Source organism: Microtus ochrogaster, chromosome 2 (genome assembly GCF_000317375.1).
Source record: "Microtus ochrogaster isolate Prairie Vole_2 chromosome 2, MicOch1.0, whole genome shotgun sequence".
In the NCBI taxonomy this organism is placed as follows: domain Eukaryota; kingdom Metazoa; phylum Chordata; class Mammalia; order Rodentia; family Cricetidae; genus Microtus; species Microtus ochrogaster.
Window position 1 is genome coordinate 2,243,038 of NC_022010.1, and position 5,690 is coordinate 2,248,727.

Here is a 5,690-nt window from a genome sequence, read left to right on the forward strand (position 1 = left end):
CCCATAATTCTTGTCTGTGTTAGCCATGTGACTTGGTACATTTTGGCACCCACCCAATCAAACAAGTTTGCAAAACCCTGTAAGACACCTGGAGAATAAATGATGTCATACCCGAGAAGTAAATAATGATGTCATGCCTGAGGAATAAATTATATAAGTGCCTATCCCACCCACATATTCACACATATATACTCACACTCATACAAGCATACATGAGATACACACTCATATACACACACTCACACATACACAGAAACACACTCACACACACACATTTACACTCACACTCATACAAGCATATACACACAGATACACACACATACCTGCACACACATACACTCACACTCATATAGACATACTCACACAATACTCACACATACATATATACACAAATACAGACATATACATACACATATACGCACACATAGTCACACAGACATACACATAATCATATACATGCATACATACACAATCATTCACACTTTCACACATGTGCACACACACAGACAAAGGAACAGAGAAAGAACCTCACCTACGCACAGCTCAAAGCTCCAGTTGCTTCACCTGGAGCACTAGGTGTGTGGGTCCAGGAGGTCAGGTTTTCAGATGGACAATGCAGGACTGTCCTGGTGGTGTCTGTGTCCACCCTATGGGATCTGCTGATGGAAGGATGCCAAGACCATTCCTCTGGTGACCCCAGCAGACTCAAGCTTCAGCCTCAGCCCATAGGCCAGTTACCCTGCTCCAGACTTCAGGATCCATTTTGTCTCTTTGAAATAAGCTCAACGTGATTGAGGGATTCTTTACCACCCACTGTGGCTGGAGGGATTGATCTTGCCGAGCCAACATAATGGGTACCTCTTGGGTTTTGAGTGGCATAGACATACATTACTCAATGACAGAGATACAAAGTGTGTCACCAAGCGTCCTCATCTGTTGGGCCTCATGAGGCCTGGGCATGAAGCCCAGTGTAACTTCCTAAACCTAACTTGAGTTTGGTGAGGCCTAGTGTAACTTCTTGAGCCTGGTTCGAGTTTGAAGACCTGTCTCTTGCTACCAGAACTAGGTCTGCCTCTGCCCAGCCACCCCTGGCATGGCGGAATATTATTGGCCCTTGTTCCTTACTCTGCCTTAACCCATCCCAAGCTTCTCCACCCCCATCACAACCCTATAAGTCTCTGCTTGATACCATTGAACGAGATCCTGCTTTGACAGACTCCTGACTCAGTCGGGGAGGGCTGCTGAGTCACGACATTCACCATCCCATTCAGTCCCAGGGAGAATCTGGCGGGTCAGGCTCTGCCCCGGCTTTGGCTCTTTCTGCCAGAGAACCCGGCACTCAGCATTGTATGAGTGTCACAGAGAGGACTTACACAAAATGAGTAAGCTGTGAGGTCATGGGGTGGTCAAGTCCAGATCCCCACAGCTTGAAAAATCTGTGGTTGACTGAAATATTGGAAGCACAGGACGTGGGCATTTCAGGTCCGCCTTTCTTCTGCTCTTCCGTTACCTACTGTGACATCGGAGCTCTAGGAGGGTGTCTGGGCTTGTGGCCTCTGTAGGCTTCCTGCTAGGTCTCAGGACTTGGCTACCTGGCTGCTTTCCAAAGCACACTGGACACCTGCAGAGGTTCTGCTGTGACCGAGAGGCCTCATGGGAAGTGCCTCACAATCATTGATGTCCTCAGGAATCCACTCTCCTTAAGATACAGGGTACCACACAACCTGCGAGTCTTCTGGGGTGTCAACCTTACAAACATGCCTGTGGCCTGGCACAGGGGCCCTGGCATCCTTCTAGCTGAAGACACCTGTCTTCCTGTTGCAGGCTGGAGCTGGCGTCCTTCCAGGGCCCCTGCAGACTCCATCAGCTTGCCAGCTTAGGAAACTGGAACCAGGGCTCCCTCCTTCCCTCTGCACTCTTGCTTATGCTCCAGTTCTTGGTATTTGAAGCCAAAAATAAGATTTTTTTCCTTTGTTGTTCAAACATTTGACATTTTCTGTTGAAGCACAAGGTTTTCAGTGCCATAGATTCTGTTGCAAACACACAAAAGCCTCCCAAAGAATTCAATGGTGATGCTTTGATTCTGGAGTCCTTTTCTTCCTCCTTCCCCAGGGTGATCAGGTAGCGCTCTTCCCACTGCTGAGAAGGTGAGCAATGCAGGGCCCCGGGGCTGCGCACAGGCATGGTGTTTAAGATAAATATATTATGACACAATGGGTGCCTTCAAGACAAGGTAGAAGACACAATCCAAAATGTTTATAACCATGAGGACAGGAAAACACAGGCTAGTAATCTCAGAGTTGCTGAGGTCTGGAGTCTGGGAGTCCCTTTCAAGGGGCTCTCTGCCCGTAGGCTGCCACAGCACCCTCCACATTATGAGAACACTCCACACTCTTCCAGACTCCTGGTGCCAATTCCCTGTTCATTCCCTTGAGCGTGGATTCCTCTGTCTGCTCATGTCTCCTTCCCTCCCTCTCCCCCTCCCACTCCATTCCCTCTTCCCTAGTTCTCCCTCTTCTTTTCAGTTTTCTTTCTCTCTTTTTGTCCCCCTCTCTCCCTCTTCTCTCTTTCCCTCCTCCTCTCCTCCCTTTTCATTCTATCTCCCTCCCTCCTCCTCCCTTCCTTCCTTCTTTTCTTTCTTACTTTTCATGGAAACTGTAGGTTGATGGATGCCATCCAAGCACACCGAAATGATATGTCAGGACAGATGACTGGGCTGCCAGTGTCCCCAGCCCGATCCTTTCTTTATGTTGGAAACTCTTATAGTCCTTTGTATTGGGATTATTCAATGAGTGGTTGCCAACCACAGTTTCCCTACTGTGTGCAGAGGATCGGAAGTGAGCCCTCGTATCCAGCTGCACTCATTCCCCACCCCCTTTTCCACCCCCACTCTGTGCATGTCAGAGTGGGTGGTAGGGTGTGGGGACACAGGTGTGTGCCAGTGTGGAGTTCATTACACGTGCTGGCTCCTCACAGAGACAAGGCAGAGGGCAGTGACCCCGGTGTCCATAGCTTCCTGTCTCCACAGCTCCTGATGACTTGGCCAACACCTATGTACCTGAACTTCACTTCTGGGAATGAAGCAAGGCATCTGGGTGGATAGGACAGGAAGGGGCCCCCAGTCCTGCTCAAAAGACTGCCCTCAAATGCCTGGATCAAATTAAAAGAGTAAAAAAAATCTCTCATCTTGAACTTTTAGCATCAACAGTTAATTATTTTGTAAGCTTCTCATACCCTAGTTTGGAGGTTGATGAAAGAATGTGTGCTTTTTTTGTATGTGTACATGTATGTGTGCATAATGGATGCTCATAGGTTTGTGTTCACATGTGTGCATGTGTATGCTGGTGTATATGCACATATGTGCTGGTACATATGGATGTGTGTGCTGGTGCATATGTGTATGCATGTATGTGTTGGTATATGTATATGTGAATGTGTATGTGTGGTGGGTATGCATGTGTGTGCATATTTGTATGGAATTGAGAGGGTGACTTCTGGTGCTGGTCCCTAGTACCACGGCCCCCTTTTCTTACTTAGCTGAGACTAATCCTCAGGGATTCTCCTATCTCTACCTTTTCAGATCTGGGATAACAAACATGTCACTATGCCTGGATGTTCAAAGGCAGGTTCTGGGAATCCAACTCAGGCAAGCATTTTACCCACTGAGCCATCTCTCCAGATTGCCCCTCATATGCAGCCTGCAGAATCTCTGCATCAAAATGTTGTTTACCAAATGTCCATTTCCCCCTCCACTAGGCCCTGGGGTAGTCATGACTCAATGGTGAATAGAAGAGAGAGGTTTCTTCGTCTGTGCATTCCAGGGTAGTCATTCATTCATTCATTCACTCATTCATTAGGTTTCAGCCCCTGCCCTGTGTTTATAGCAGACCCAGAAGCTACCATTGCAAATGACACTGGCTGTTCATCTATACTTGGCAGGTGGCCCCTGAGCACTCACAGTGTGCTGGACAGTCCAGCTCACTTTTCCCTCCTCCCATGCCTACCGGTAGCTCACATGTTTCAGGCCAGACTCAGACTTGGGACACAGTGTTTTAAGACAGACACAGCCTCTGCTCTTGGGCATCTTACAAAGTCCCGTGCTGGGGCCTTTGGAGAATGGAGATATCTAAGAGAACGAGGCCACTGCCAAGTGGTCAGACAGACAGACAGACAGACAGATAGGTTCTGCCCCTCCTCCCCTGAGCTGCCAGGGTGGGAGTCATGAGAAGCAAGCTGCACCCCCAGCTACCTGGGGCTGGGCCTCAGGGCTTTCCTCACAGGTAGCTTCCTTCCTCCTTGACCACTGGCATTGGCCATGGCGAGGGTTGCCATGAACCTCTCTCCTGCAGGAGGACAGCCAGGATTGCTCTCTCATTGTCCTCTCTGTCTCAGGACAGCTCTTCTCTCTCTGGGCAGTTCTGTCACAGCAGATGCAAGGCAGTCTCCACTTGGAAGGACCATCAGAACAGATTCCCCTCATCACTCCTCAGCATCATGGAGCTGACATCTGGCCTAGGGGCCTGTGTGTCTCAGTCAGGCTTGTCACCACTGTCTCCCTCTGGACTGCAGCACATACCCAGCCAGACAGTGCCTCCATGGTGGCAGCAGCTTTGTAGCCTGCTCTCCTGCAGGGCTCTAGCTCTGGGCCATCTCTTGAGGATTCCACAGTTCACCACTTTTGCTGAAGATGGAACCAGCTTGTAGGAGAAGGGGGAAGGAGAGGGGGAAAGAAAAAGGAGGGAAAGGGGGATAGAGGGAGGGAAGGGAGAAGGGAGAGGGGGAGAGAGAGAGAGAGAGAATGTGTGTGTAAAGACTGCAGCTTTCCACAAAACATAAAATAGGACAGGACTTTAGCCTTTAAGCCCAGGGGGTGAGATGCAGCGATCAGTGTAACTCTTAAGGAGAGCCCACCAGAGAAGACCACTCAGACACAGTATATAACCAATTCTAAGTCTTTATTCCAGCCAGCTGGGACTACACTCTGGTATTCGGGGACCAGCTGTAGCCTAGATCACATAGACCAAGGGGTTTCTAAAGTGAAAACCACATCCTGGTATCTCTTTCTGCAGCTGCAGGGGAGGCTTGCACAAGCAGACCGTTTAACAGAAGCTAAGTTAGCCTGGGCATCTGGCCCTGAGTCCTAGAATAGAACTGGGTAATTTTCCATGGGATTCTCCATCAAGGAGATCAAATTAAGCCAGAAATGGCTCTAGCAAGAATATAAAATGAACACAAAACTAACCCTGTGGCGGTGTTTCTGCCACTTGGGTAGCAGCCCTGCAGGAGAGACTCTGGAATAGAGGCCAACAAGGGCCCCAAGCTGAGTCACAGCTAGGGTCAGTCAGAATGATTCCAAATAGCAGCCAAACCCACTCACCCCCCCCCCCCCCCCCCCTCTGTCTATCTCTGTTTGCTGAGTATCTCTGTCCTCCTGGGACCTGTACCTCATTAGCAATCAGAGCCAGAGGCTCCCACCCTTGTGAATCCTACAGTCTTGGAGAGACAGGGAAAATTGTAAGACATGTGCCTGTCACTCCAGTATGCAGGAGGCTGAGGCAGGAGGATCTGGGTGTGGTGAGATGTGCCTGTCACCCTAGTATGCAGGAGGCTGAGGCAGGAGGATCTGGGTGTGGTGACATGTGCCTGTCACCCCAGTATGCAGGAGGCTGAGGCAGGAGGATCTGGGTGTG